Raw genomic sequence first — 15,683 nt, 5'->3', positions numbered from 1 at the left:
CATCTGTGAAGATCAGTATTAATTAGATGAGCGGGGCTTTTAACTTTTTGCCTCTGAATAGTTTTGGCATCTCACTCTATCCTTTGAAATTCAGAATGGTTGGCTTCTTTAGGAACTCAGAGTCCAGATAGTGCTAATGATTCTCTTAGTGAAGTATGATGATTCTTGAACATAGCTATTTATTGAGTCTTGGCTGTGGCCCAAAGCACTCTGTCTTCCAGTATTACCACCGGATACATACATGCCACAGACACATAATTGGGTGAACCTTTTCAGATTGTGACTCAGCTTTGCTAAAGTCCCCAATTAGAGGTGTCCAGGGTTCTTAAGCACACTCTTATTTGCCTTGGATCACAACTCTTTATTTTCCTATTTTTTTTCTCTCTTTTTTTCGATTTTTTTCTTTTTTTTTTTTGAAAGTGCTTTTTCTTGCTTCAAGAATCATTTTAATGATTTTTTCAGATCCTCAGTAACATGTCTCTTTTTTCATCATTCTTTCAAGAGCCAACATTCATGAACCACAAATTCAAGATACATATGCACTGTTTAAGCATACATTCAGAGAACAAAAATATTACCACCACATCAAAATAATTAAACTATTATAAAATTCAAAATTCATGCAATTCTTCCTTTTTCAATTAAGCACATTTTTATTCAAGAAAGGTGATGGATTCATAGGACATTCATAACTTTAAGGCATGGACACTAAGACACTAATGATCACAAGCACAAACATGGATAAACATAAGCATAAATTTTCGAAAAACAGAAGAACAAATAACAAGGAAATCAAAGAACGGGTCCACCTTAGTGATGGCGGCTCTTTCTTGCTTTTGAAGATCCTATGGAGTGCTTGAGCTCCTCAATGTCTCTTCCTTGTCTTTGTTGCTCCTCCCTCATGATTCTTTGATCTTCTCTAATCTCATGAAGGATGATGGAGTGTTCTTGATGCTCCACCCTTAGTTGTCCCATGTTGGAACTCAACTCTCCTAGGGAGGTGTGTAGTTGCTCCCAATAGTTTTGTGGAGGAAAATTCATCCCTTGAGGAATTTCAGGGATTTCATGATGAGTGGGATCTCTTGTGTACTCCATCCTTTTCTTGGTGATGGGCTTGTCCTCATCAATGGGGATGTCTCCCTCTATGTCAACTCCAACTGAATAACAGAGGTGACAAATGAGATGAGGAAAGGCTAACCTTGCCACGGTGGAGGTCTTGTCCGCCACTTTATAGAGTTCTTGGGCTATAACCTCATGAACTTCTACTTCTTCTCCAATCATGATGCTATGGATCATGATGGCCCGGTCTATGGTAACTTCGGACCGGTTGCTAGTGGGGATGATTGAGCGTTGTATGAACTCTAACCACCCTCTAGCCACGGGCTTGAGGTCATGCCTTCTCAATTGGACTGGCTTTCCTCTTGAATCTTGCTTCCATTGTGCGCCCTCTTCACATATAACTGTGAGGACTTGGTCCAACCTTTGATCAAAGTTGACCCTTCTAGTGTAAGGATGTTCATCTCCTTGCATCATAGGCAAGTTGAACGCCACCCTCACACTCTCCGGACTAAAATCCAAGTATTTCCCCCGAACCATAGTAAGATAATTCTTTGGATTCGGGTTCACACTTTGATCATGGTTCTTGGTGATCCATGCATTGGCATAGAACTCTTGAACCATCAAGATTTCGACTTGTTGAATGGGGTTGGTAAGAACTTCCCAACCTCTTCTTCGGATCTCATGTCGGATTTCCGGATATTCACCCTTTTTGAGTGAAAAGGGGACCTCGGGGATCACCTTCTTCAAGGCCACAACTTCATAGAAGTGGTCTTGATGCACCCTTGAGATGAATCTATCCATCTCCCATGACTCGGAGGTGGAAGCCTTTGCCTTCCCTTTCCTCTTTCTAGAGGTTTCTCCGGCCTTGGATGCCATAATGGTTATGGAAAAATGAAAAAGCAACGCTTTTACCACACCAAACTTAAAATGTTTGCTCGTCCTCGAGCAAAAGAAGAAAGAAGAGAGTAGAAGAAGAAGAAATGAGGAAGAGGGAGATGGTGGTGTGTTCGGCCAAAGAGGGGGAGAAGTGGTGTTTAGGTTGTGTGAAAATGAAGGGTTGAAGAAGGGTATATATAGGAGAGAGGGGGTAAAGGGTTCGGCCATGATGGGTGGGTTTGGGAGGGGAAGTGGTTTGAATTTGAAGGGTGAGGTTGGTGGGGATTTATGAAGGATGGATGTGAGTGGTGAAGAGAAAGATGGGATTTGATAGGTGAGGGGTTTTTGGGGAAGAGGTGTTGAGGTGATTGGTGAATGGGGGAAGAAGAGAGAGAGTGATGGTAGGGTCCTGTGGGGTCCACAGATCCTGTGGTGTCAAGGAAAAGGCATCCTTGCACCAAATGGCATCAAAATCCACGTTTTGAGCCATTTCTGGCGTTAAACGCCGGGCTGGTGCCCATTCCTGGCGTTTAACGCCAGGTTCTTGCCCTTTACTGGCGTTTAACGCCAGTCTGGTGCCCCTTTCTGGCGTTAAACGCCCAGAAGGGTGCCAGACTGGGCGTTAAACGCCCCACTGCTAGGCTGACTGGCGTTTAAACGCCAGCAGCATCTTCCTCCAGGGTGTGCTGTTTTTCTTCCTGTTTTTCATTTTGTTTTTGCTTTTTTCATTGTTTTTGTGACTTCTTATGATCATCAACCTACAAAAAAAGATAAAATAACAAAAAAAATAATTAATTATAAAACATTGGGTTGCCTCCCAACAAGCGCTTCTTTATTGTCATTAGCTTGACAGAGGACTCTCATGGAGCCTCAGAAATGCTCAGAACCGTGTTGGAACCTCCCAACACCAAACTTAGAGTTTGAATGTGGGGGTTCAACACCAAACTTAGAGTTTGGTTGTGGCCTCCCAACACCAAACTTAGAGTTTGGTTGTGGGGGCTCTGTTTGGCTCTGTTTTGAGAGAAGCCCTTCATGCTTCCTCTCCATGATGACAGAGGTATATCCTTGGGCCTTAAACACCAAGGATTCTTCATTCACTTGAATGATCAACTCTCCTCTATCAACATCAATCACAGCCTTTGCTGTGGCTAGGAAGGGTCTGCCAAGGATGATGGATTCATCCATGCATTTCCCAGTCTCTAGGACTATGAAATCAGTAGGGATGTAATGGTCTTCAATCTTCACCAAAACATCCTCTACAAGTCCATAAGCTTATTTTCTTGAGTTGTCTGCCATCTCTAGTGAGATTTTTGCAGCTTGTACCTCATAGATCCCTAATTTCTCCATTACAGAGAGGGGCATGAGGTTTACGCTTGATCCTAAGTCACACAAGGCCTTCTTGAAGGTCATGGTGCCTATGGTACAAGGTATAGAAAACTTCCCAGGGTCCTGCCTCTTTTGAGGCAATTGCTGCCTAGACAAGTTATCCAGTTCTTTGGTGAGCAAAGGGGGTTCATCCTCCCAAGTCTCATTTCCAAATAACTTGTCATTTAGCTTCATGATTGCTCCAAGGTATTTAGCAACTTGCTCTTCAGTGACATACTCATCCTCTTCAGAAGAAGAATACTCATCAGAGCTCATGAATGGCAGAAGTAAGTCCAATGGAATCTCTATGGTCTCATCTTGAGCCTCAGATTCCCAAGGTTCCTCATTGGGGAACTCATTGGAGGTTAGTGGGCGTCCATTGAGGTCTTCCTCAGTGGTGTTCACTGCCTCTTCTTCCTCCCAGAATTTGGCCATGTTGATGGCCTTGCACTCTCCTTTTGGGTTTTCTTCAGTATTGCTTGGGAGAGTGCTTGGAGGAAGTTCAGAAATTTTCTTGCTCAGCTGACCCACTTGTCCTTCCAAATTCCTAATGGAAGATCTAGTTTCAGTCATGAAACTTTGAGTGGTTTTGATTAGATCAGAGACCATGGTTGCCAAGTCAGAGGTATTCTGCTTGGAACTCTCTGTCTGTTGCTGAGAAGATGATGGAAAAGGCTTGCTATTGCTAAACCTGTTTCTTCCACCATTATTGTTATTGAAACCTTGTTGGGGTCTCTGTTGATCCTTCCATGAAATATTTGGATGATTCCTCCATGAAGGATTATAGGTGTTTCCATAGGGTTCTCCCATGTAATTCACCTCTTCTATTGAAGGGTTCTCAGGATCATAAGCTTCTTCCTCAGATGAAGCTTTCTTAGTACTGCTTGGTGCATTTTGCATTCCAGACAGACTTTGAGAAATCATATTGACTTGTTGGGTCAATATTTTATTCTGAGCCAAAATGGCATTCAGAGTGTCAATCTCAAGAACTCCTTTCTTCTGACTAGTCCCATTGTTCACAGGATTTCTTTCAGAAGTGTACATGAATTGGTTATTTGCAACCATTTCAATCAGTTCTTGAGCTTCAGTAGGCGTCTTCTTCAGATGAAGAGATCCTCCAGAAGAGCTATCCAAAGACATCTTGGACAGTTCAGAGAGACCATCATAGAAAATACCTATGATGCTCCATTCAGAAAGCATATCAGTGGGACACTTTCTGATCAATTGTTTGTATCTTTCCCAAGCTTCATAGAGGGATTCTCCTTCCTTCTGTCTGAAGGTTTGGACTTCCACTCTAAGCTTACTCAATTTTTGAGGTGGAAAGAACTTTGCCAAGAAGGCATTGACTAGCTTTTCCCAAGAGTCCAGGCTTTCTTTAGGTTGAGAATCCAACCATGTTCTAGCTCTGTCTCTTACAGCAAAAGGGAATAGCATCAGTCTGTAGACCTCAGGGTCAACCCCATTAGTCTTGACTGTGTCACAGATTTGCAAGAACTCAGCTAAAAACTGATGAGGATCTTCCAGTGGAAGTCCATGGAACTTGCAATTCTGTTGCATTAGAGAAACTAATTGAGGCTTAAGCTCAAAGTTGTTTGCTCCAATGGCAGGGATAGAGATGCTTCTCCCATAGAAGTCGGGAGTAGGTGCAGTAAAGTCACCCAGCACCTTCCTTGCATTGTTGGCATTGTTGTTGTTTTCGGCTGCCATTTGTTCTTCTTCCTTGAAGAGTTCGTTCAAGTGCTCTAAAGAGAGTTGTGCTTTTGCTTCTCTTAGCTTTCTCTTCAAGGTCCTTTCAGTTTCAGGATCAGCCTCAACAAGAATGCCTTTGTCTTTGCTCCTGCTCATAAGAAAGAGAAGGGAACAAGAAAATGTGGAATCCTCTATGTCACAGTATAGAGATTCCTTTAGGTGTCAGAGGAAAAGAAGAGTAGAAGACAGAAGTGGACAATTCGAACTTAACAAAGAAGATAGAGTTCGAATTTTGCATTAAGGGATAGTGTTAGTCCATAAATAGAAGGATGTGAGAAGGAGGGAAGTCATTTTCGAAAATTAAGTAGGAAATTTGAAAAATATTTTTGAAAAACATTACTTAATTTTCGAAAATGAAAAGGGAAAAGAAATCAAATGATTTTTGAAAAAGATTTTGAAATTAGAAATCAGAAACATTTGATTGAAAACTATTTTGAAAAAGATGTGGTTAAGAAGATATGATTGGTTTTAAAAAGATGTGATTGAGAAGATATGATTTGAAAAACATTTTAAAAAGATTTGATTTGAAAATTAAAAACTTGACTTAACAAGAGAAGATATGATTCAAACATTAAACCTTTCTCAACAGAAAAGGCAACATACTTGAAATGTTGAATCAAATCATTAATTGATAGTAAGTTTCTTTGAAAAAGGAAAGAAGTTAATTTTGAAAAAGATTTGATTGAAAAAATTGATTTGAAAAAGATTTGATTTGGAAGAAATTTTGAAAACTTAGAAAAAAATTGATTTGAAAACAAAATCTTCCCCCTTTAGCCATCCTGGCGTTAAACGCCCAGAATGGTATCCATTCTGGCGTTTAACGCCCAAAATGCTACCCTTTTGGGCGTTAAACGCCCAACCAGGTACCCTGGCTGGCGTTAAACGCCAGTCTGTCCTTCTTCACTGGGCGTTTTGAACGCCCAGCTTTTTCTGTGCAATTCCTTTGCTGTATGTTCTGAATCTTCAATTCTCTGTATTATTGACTTGAAAAGAGACAAATTAAAAATATTTTTGGATTTTTAATAATAAGGACAAACCAAAATGCAACAAGAATCAAATAACAATGCATGCAAGACACCAAACTTAGCAGTTTGTATACTGCTGACACTAACAGAATGAAAATGCATATGAGACACTCAAAACAATCAAGTCAATAGAATTTCAAAGATCAGAGCAAGTAAATCATCAAGAACATCTTGAAGATCACTTAGACACATGAATGCATGCAATTGACACCAAACTTATGATGAGACACTAGACTTAAACAAGAAATATTTTTGGATTTTATAATTTTGTAAAATTTTTTTGTGTTTTTCGAAAATTAAATGGAAAAAGATATCAAAATTCTTAATGAGAATTCCAGGAATCAGTGCAATGTTAGTCTAAGACTCCGGTCCAGGAATTAGACATGGCTTCACAGCCAGCCAAGCTTTCAAAGAAAGCTTCGGTCCAAAACACTAGACATGGCCAGAGGCCAGCCAAGCCTTAGCAGATCACCGCTCCAAAAGCAAGATTGATAAGAAATCAACAAGCTCTTGTGATGATAAGTTGAAACCTCGGTCCAATGAGATTAGACATGGCTTCTCAGCCAGCCAGATTTCAACAAATCATCATGAAACTCTAGAATTCATCTTCAAGAATTTCGAAAAAATAAATACCTAATCTAAGCAACAAGATGAACCGTCAGTTGTCCAGCCTGAACAATCCCGGGCAATAACACCAAAAACTTGATGTTGCTGCCGGATCTTGGCACTGATGTTACCAAAAGCTTGCTCAAAACTTGAACAATCCCCGGCAACGGCGCCAAAAACTTGGTGCGCGAAATTGTGAACATTACTTTTTCACAACTCTCATAATCCCCGGTAATGGCTCCAAAAACGTGGTAGCTCAATACCATGGCATTACACAACTTCGCACAACTAACCAGCAAGTGCACTGGGTCGTCCAAGTAATAAACCTTACGCGAGTAAGGGTCGATCCCACGGAGATTGTTAGTATTGAAGCAAGCTATGGTCATCTTGTAAATCTTAGTCAGGCAAACTCAAATGGATATAGTGATGAACGAAAATAACACAAAGGTAAAGATAGAGATACTTATGTAATTCATTGGTAGGAACTTCAGATAAGCGTATGAAGACGCCTTCCCTTCCGTCTCTCTGCTTTCCTACTGCCTTCATCCAATTCTTCTTACTCCTTTCCATGGCAAGCTCGTGTAGGGTTTCACTGTTGTCAGCAGCTACCTCCCATCCTCGCAGTGAAAACTAATGCTCATGCACTCTGTCACAGTGCGGCTAATCACCGGTTTGGTTCCCTCCCCTACCGGAATAGAATCACTCTTTTGCGTCTGTCACTAACGCCCAGTAGGTTACAGGTTTGAAGCACGTCACAGTCATTCAATCATTGAATCCTACTCAGAATACCACAGACAAGGTTTAGACCTTCCGGATTCTCTTGAATGCCGCCATCAGGTCCTGCCTATACCACAAAGACTCTGATCTCACGGAATGGTTGGCTCGTTTGTCAGGCGAGCACTCGGTTGTCAGGCGATCAACCATGCATCGTGCAATCAGGAATCCAAGAGATATTCACCAAGCCTCAAATGCTTGTAGAACAAGAGTGGTTGTCAGTCACTTTGTTCATGAGTGAGAATGGTGATGGGCGTCAATCATCACCTTCATCAAGTTGAAGAACAAGTGATATCTTGGAACAAGAACAAGTGGAATTGAATTGAAGAACAATAGTAATTGCATTAATACTCGAGGTACAGCAGAGCTCCACACCTTAATCTATGGTGTGTAGAAGCTCCACCGTTGAAAATACATAAGCATAAGGTCTAGGCATGGCCGAATGGCCAGCCTCCCAATGATCTAAGATAGCATAAAATGAAGATAGCTACCAAAGTCTGATCTCGAGATCTAAAGTGATCCAAAGATTCTAATACAATAGTAAAAGGTCCTACTTATAAGAACTAGTAGCCTAAGGTGTACAGAAATGAGTAAATGACATAAAAATCCTCTTCCGGGCCCACTTGGTGTGTGCTTGGGCTGAGCAATGAAGCAAATTTCGTGTAGAGACTCTTCTTGGAGTTAAACGCCAGCTTTGGTGCCAGTTTGGGCGTTTAACTCCCATTTGGGTGCCAGTTCCAGCGTTTAACGCTGGGATTTCTTGAGGTGACTTTGAACGCCGGTTTGGGCCATCAAATCTTGGGCAAAGTATGGACTATCATATATTGCTGAAAAGCCCAGGATGTCTACTTTCCAACGCCATTGAGAGCGCGCCAGTTGGGCTTCTGTAGCTCCAGAAAATCCACTTCGAGTGCAGGGAGGTCAGAATCCAACAGCATCTGCAGTCCTTTTTGGTCTCTGAATCAGATATTTGCTCAGGTCCCTCAATTTCAGCCAGAAAATACCTGAAATCACAGAAAAACACACAAACTCATAGTAAAGTCCAGAAAAGTGAATTTTAACTAAAAACTAATAAAAATATACTAAAAACTAACTAGATCATACTAAAAACATACTAAAAACAATGCCAAAAAGTATACAAATTATCCGCTCATCAACTCCCTTGGTTGTTTTCCTCCCTTACAACCTCATTCTTCATTGGGATTTTACTTGGTATAGGGGCCTCTTTTTCTTGCTCTTCCAATTCCTCTTTTACACTCAACATTTGCTTTAATAGCTCTTCTATGGAGGAGGTTTGTTGATCTTCCCAAGATTTCTTCATCTCCTCTTCATATTTTTCGATCACAGATTCAAGGGAAATTTGTGAGGGTTGTGAATGTTCATGTTCCTTTATCACCTCAAGTTCAATTTCATTCTCAACCACCTTGTTCTTCATTGAAATTTCACTTGACACATGGACCTTTTGTTCTTCTTTTTCCACTTCCTCACCCACAAATTGGTCTTCATCCTCACTGCTTGGCAACCCGAAGTGTTTCCTTATTTGCTCTAAGTGCCCATCTATTTTCTTGAAGATGATTTCTTATTTTTTCCAAGATTCTAATAATTCTCTAGACCATTGAAGGTGATCCTCAACTATTAACTCCAAAGATGAAGGTTGGGAGTAATTTTGTGGATATGGATGTGTTGTGGTGAAGTCATTTTGGGGAGTATGGAAGGAGTTTTGTGAGTTGTGAAATGAATTTTGTGAATTTTGAAATGAGTTTTCTGTATAGTGAAATGAATTTTGTGGTTGATGAATTGAATTGTATGGATTTTGGAAAGAATTTTGTGTTGAGGCAAACTCAAGTGGTGAAGAATTTTGATATGAAAAATTTGGAGATGAGGTTGGATAATTAAGAGGTGAGGGCTCTTGATGGATGGGATAGGAAATATTGAATTCTCTTTGGTTTTGTCCTTCCCAATCACAATTTGGATAGTTGTCCCATTCATAGGAGTATGAATCATTTTGTGTTCTTGGGAAGTATCCCATTTGGTTTGATTGCTCAAACCCCATCATTCCTTGATCTTGATTTTCCCAACCACAATTAGTATAGTAACTTGAATCATTTTGTGGTGGTGAAAAATACCCCATGTAACTTGCTTGATCATTGTGTGACCTAGGGGCATGTCCCATTTAGGTTGATTGCTCATGATCCATCATTTCTTGTTGATATTCCCATCCACCATGAGGATAATGACATGAATCATTTTGTGGTGGTGGGCAATATCCCATGTAATATGATTGATCAACATGTGAGGTAAACTGCATTTTAATTGAAAAATGTTGTATCAAACACAACCACCAAGAAAAATTGAAATTCCTTGTGTCACAACTAAAGAATTCTTAGTGAGGCAATAACACAAACACTTAACTTGCAATAAGAAAAGAGAAATAAAAATAAAAAAATAAAGTAAAAATAGAAAAAAAATGTCTAATCTAGAAAATTAATCAACTGGTAGTTTGTTAATCACAATTAATCCCCGACAACGGCGCCAAAAACTTGATACGTAAAAATTTGATTTCACGTATTTACCGGCAAGTATACCGGGTCGTATCAAGTAGTAAAACTCACTTAGAGTGAGGTCGATCCCACGAGGATTAATGGATTAAGCAAGCAATAGTTAATTAATTGTTCTAGTTGGACGATTCATGTTTGAGTGATAAGCAACAAGAAATGTAAATGACTTGAAATTAAAGAAAAGCAATAAAGTGCAAGGAAAGTAAATGACAAAAAATTAAAGTGCTAAAAATTAAAGTGCAAGAATGTAAATTGCAAGGAATAGAAAGTACAAGAAAGTAAAGTGCAAGAAAGTAAATGACTAGAAAGTAAAACCAAGTGAAGTATTTCTACAAACACTTGGAAGGCATAAGTAAATGACAAGAATTTAAAGAGAACAATTAAATGACAAGAATTAAAGACAAGAAGTAAATAACAAGAATTAAGAATGAAATTAACATTGAGATCAAGAGATATTGCATTCTCAAGATCAACAATTCTCATCTCCACTTCAATCATGCAATCATTGATCTCTTGGCAAATCATAAGTAATCAAACCCCAATCTCTTGGTGATTTGATTTCTCTTGACTTGATCAATTGCCAATCTCTTGATCTAATTACTCATGAGAAGAGATGAAGAATGGTCTCTAATTTAGAGCCACACAACCCTCAAGATTTCAATTCAAAGTGATTACATCTCACATATCAAGCTAAGAATTATCAATCAAGAGAGTTGTGAGAGAAGAGCCTCAAACTAAATTCTATGACTCCTTTCTCAAGTTCATCATAGAATTTAAATAGATCTAATCCCTCTCTCGATAGTAATTAGATCTTTGAAGCACAAAGACTCTCTCTAAAGAAACAATGAAAGAAGAATTGAAGATGAAGAATGAAAATAAATCAACCCATTAAATTGCAATAGAGCTCTCTCTCCCAAATGTTGGAAATTAGAAACTCATCATAACAAAAATATTTACAAAAGTGTGAATGAAAGAAAATAGAAGAAGAGAAGAGAATGAGAGTGAAAGGGGAGTGGAGTCACCTCCACCCCTCCATGGTGTGTCCCAAATGATAAATCTAAGGCCCTATTTATAAGCTACCTAAATTACAAATTCAAATGAAATTACAATCAAATGCAAATTTCCTAATTACTTCTAGATGATTCTTGTGGCCTTGATTGATTGTTACTTGTGGCTTGACTTGGGCTTGTGAACTTTTAACTCCCTTCATAGAAGCTTGAAACATTGAAGAATAAATGAAGGGATTGGAGTATTTGGAAGTGGCCCAATGTGGAGTGTCATTGAAGTGGCATTTTGGGCTTTTGAAGGTTTGGAAAAACCTTACACGCTGAAGTATTGGTCTGTTTGGGTCTCCAAATTGAATGTTCACTGGTGCACGAATTTGTGATTCGCACAACTAACCAGCAAGTGCACTAGGTCGTCCAAGTAATACCTTACGTGAGTAAGGGTCGATCCCACGGAGATTATTGGTTTGAAGCAATCAATATTTATTTTATTTATCTTAGTCAGGAGGCCAATAAGGGTTTAATAAAATTACGAGGTTTGATTATAAAAATAACAGAGAATAACAGCGTTACTTGTTGTGCAGTAATGGGGAATATGTTGGAGTTTTGGAGATGCTTTGTCCTTTGACTTCAACTCTTCCTTGAAATCCTTCAACACACGCAAAGCTCCTTCCATGGCAAGCTCTATGTAGGGTGTCACCGTTGTCAGTGGCTACTTCCCATCCTCTCAGTGAAAACGTTCCTATGCTCTGTCACAGCACGGCTAATCATCTGTCGGTTCTCAATCAGGTTGGAATAGAATCCATTGATTCTTTTGCGTCTGTCACTAACGCCCAGCCCTCAGGAGTTTGAAGCACGTCACAGTCATTCAATCCCAGAATCCTACTCGGAATACCACAGACAAGGTTTAGACTTTCCGGATTCTCATGAATGCCGCCATCGATCCGGCTTATACCACGAAGATTCTGATTAAGGAATCTAAGAGATATTCATTCAATCTGATATAGAACGGAGGTGGTTGTCAGGCACACGTTCATGGATTGAGGAAGGTGATGAGTGTCACGGATCATCACCTTCTTCACAATTAAGCGCGAATAAACATCTTAGATAAGAACAAGCGTGTTTGAATGGAAAACAAAGGAATTATATTAAATCATCGAGACGCTGCAGAGCTCCTTACCCCCAACAATGGAGTTTAGAGACTCATGCCGTCACAAAGTGTATATTTCAGATCTGAAAATGTCATGAGGTACAAGATATGTCTCTAAAAGTTGTTTAAATAGTAAACTAGTAACCTAGGTTTACAGAAAATGAATAAACTAAGATAATTGGTGCAGAAATCCACTTCTGGGGCCCACTTGGTGTGTGCTGGAGCTGAGACTAAAGCTATCCATGAGTAGAGGCCTTTCCTGGCGTTAAACTCCAGGTTATGACGTGTTTTGGGCGTTCAACTCCGGATCATGACGTTTTTCTGGCGTTTAACTCCAGACAGCAACATGAACTTGGCGTTCAACGCCAAGTTACGTCATCTATTTTCGCGCAAAGTATGGACTATTATATATTGCTGGAAAGCCCTGAATGTCTACTTTCCAAAGCCGTTGAGAGCGTGCCAATTGGACTCCTGTAGCTCCAGAAAATCCATTTCGAGTGCAGGGAGGTCAGGATCCAACATCATCAACAGTCCTTCTTTCAGCCTAACTCAGATTTTTGCTCAGCTCCCTCAATTCCAGCCAGAAAATACCTGAAATCACAGAAAAACACACAAACTCATAGTAAAGTCCAGAAATATGATTTTTGCCTAAAAACTAATAATATTCTCCTAAAAACTAACTAAAACATGCTAAAATCTACATGAAATTACCCCCAAAAAGCGTATAAAATATCCGCTCATCACAACACCAAACTTAAACTGTTGCTTGTCCTCAAGCAACTAGATGAATAAAATAGGTTCTAACAGAAATTAAGAAGTAATAATATTTTTAGAGTTTTAAATGAAGCTTAGATTCTTATTAGATGAGCGGGGCTTGTAGCTTTTTGTTTCTGAACAGTTTTGGCATCTCCCTGTATCTTTTGAACTTCAGAATGATTGGCATCCTTAGGAACTCAGAATTCAGATAGTATTATTGACTCTCCTAGTGTAGTATGTTGATTCTTGAACACAGTTATTTTATGAGTCTTGGTTGTGGCCCTAAGCACTTTGTTTTCCAGTATTACCACCAGATACATAAATGCCACAGACACATGACTAGGTGAACCTTTTCAGATTGTGACTTAGCTTTGCTAAAGTCCCCAGTCAGAGGTATCCAGAGCTCTTAAGCACACTCTGTTTGCCTTGGATCACGACTTTAACCACTCAGTCTCAAGTTTGTAACTTGAACCTGCATGCCACAAGCACATGGTTAGGGACAGCTTGGTTTAGCCGCTTAGGCCTGGATTTTATTTCCTTAGGCCCTCCTATCCATTGATGCTCAAAGCCTTGGATCCTTTTTACTCTTACTTAGTGCTCATGGCTTTTTTTTTTGACTGCTTTTTCTTGCTTCAAGAATCAATTTCATGATTTTTCAGATCATCAATAATATTTTTCGTGTTCCTCATCCTTTCAGGAGCCAATATTCATCAAATTCAAAGTACATATTATGCACTGTTCAAGCATTCATTCAGAGAACAAAAAGTATTGCCACCACATATAATTAATTATAATTTTTATTATTAAGAACTCGAAAAATATAGATTACTTCTTTATTCTAAAAAATCTACTACTTTATTCATGCCTGATGATGATGAGAAAAATAAATTATAACTTAATTGGAAATAAAATCAAAATAGACATACTAATTACTACTAAATATCTCCTAAGGTGAATTTCTATAATAATACTATTACTAAGCTAAAGCAAAAATTGGAACTCAGCAACCTGTTGTTTTGAGGAATAGATGTTCCTCTAATCTGTGGGGTGTTGTTCAAGGATTAATTTTTGGCGCTTCAGCTCCCTTAGATCACGCCCTTGCTCTTCCTATTCCTTGAGCAGTTTGCAAAGCATGCTACTTTTATTATTCTGTTCTTCCTTTATTTGATCCATAGCTTCTTGCAATCTGGAAATAGAAGCCTCAAGATGTTCCCAATATTCGAATTGGGGCAGTTCTGGGAGGGCTTCTTGTGCTCTCCTCTTGGTTGAATCATCTTGTTGCTGTTGTCTGACCATTGATATTCCAGTAATGGGCTTTTCAATTAGGATATATTCAGTTATTCCCATCTTTACTCCAGCATCTTTGCAAAGCATAGAAATTAGGCTTGGATAAGCCAATTTGGCGTCCTTAGAATTCCTGTTTGCTATTTTATATAGCTCACAGGAGATCAGCTGATGGACTTCCACTTCTTTTCCCAACATGATGCAGTGAATCATTACTGCTCTTTTAATAGTGACTTCAGAACGGTTGCTGGTGGGCAATATGGAACGCCCTACGAAATCCAGCCAACCTCTGGCTACTGGTTTCAGATCTTCCCTTTTGAGTTGAACTGGGATGCCAGTCGTGCTGGTGGTCCACTTGGCTCCAGGGATGCATATGTTCTCCAGAACCTTGTCCAGCCCTTTATTGACCCTCATCATTCTCCTGTTAAAGGAGTCTGGGTCATCTTTCAGTTGGGGAAGCTTAAATATCTCCATGATCTTGTCAGAATTGGTATGAATGATCTTTCCTCTGACTACAGTCCGATGGTCAAAGAGAGCAGCTCCAATGATTCTTTGCCTTTCTGTCTGCCATAGATTAGCATAAAATTCCTGAACCATGTTCTTCCCCACTTTCGTTTCAGGATTGGCCATAATTTCCCAATTCCTGTTTTGAATTTGCTCTTGGATCTCCGGATATTCATCTTCTTTCAGATCAAATTTGACTTCCGGGATCACTGATCTGTGACTCATTATCTTGTAGTAATGGTCTGAATGTTCTTTAGTTAAGAACTTCCCTTGATTCCAAAGTGGCTTTGGAGTGCTTTCTTTCTTGCCTCTTGGGTTGGGTTGTTTCCCTTTAGGAGCCATGATCTTGAGTGGGTATGTTTTTGTGATCACGGATAAAACACACCAAACTTAGAGCTTTGCTTGTCCTCAAGCAAAAGAGAAGAAAGAAGAGGGAAAGAAGGAGAGCAAGTGTTGGATGATGATGAGGAGGAGGCCGCCGAATACAATAAATAGGGAGGGGGGGTGGGAGATTTTCGAAAAATAAGATAGAGATAAGATAGAGGATATGATTTTAAAAGATATGATGAGAAAAAGATATAATTTTAAAAAGAAAAAGATATGAATCATAATTTAAAAGATAAATTTGAAATTTTTAATTTTTTTGAAAAAAAACAAGATTTTAAAATGAAAATTAAGTTTTGAAAACAAATTTGAAAAGATGATGGATTGGATTGGAAAGCCATTTGTTTTTTTTGGGTTAAGATATATCTAAAACATTTGCAACATGGGATTTTAGAAATTAGGATAAAAACTTTTGGAATTGAAAGTGATAATTTGAAATATGTTTATGCAAGAAATCATGAATTGAAACATAAAAATTTTGAAAAATTATAAAGAAAAACGAATTTGTACCTTCTCCCACCATCCTGGCGTTAAACGCCCACATGGTGCATGTTTTGGGCGTTTAACGCCCACATGTTGCTTCTCCTGG

The 15,683-nt window shown here is 39.2% G+C and overlaps 1 non-coding gene across 1 annotated transcript; it reads left to right on the top strand.

Annotated features, from left to right (window-relative positions):
* Positions 1-4,494: 4,494 nt before the first annotated feature.
* On the top strand, positions 4,495-4,602 carry LOC112799031 (small nucleolar RNA R71). The gene has a single exon (XR_003200620.1). It is a non-coding gene; the product is annotated as a small nucleolar RNA R71 (small nucleolar RNA).
* The last annotated feature ends 11,081 nt before the right edge of the window (positions 4,603-15,683 follow it).

This window comes from Arachis hypogaea, chromosome 4 (assembly GCF_003086295.3).
Source record: "Arachis hypogaea cultivar Tifrunner chromosome 4, arahy.Tifrunner.gnm2.J5K5, whole genome shotgun sequence".
Taxonomy (NCBI): Eukaryota; Viridiplantae; Streptophyta; class Magnoliopsida; order Fabales; family Fabaceae; genus Arachis; species Arachis hypogaea.
The sequence above is the reverse complement of the archived record's forward strand: the minus strand, read 5'-3'. Positions and strand labels throughout refer to the sequence as shown.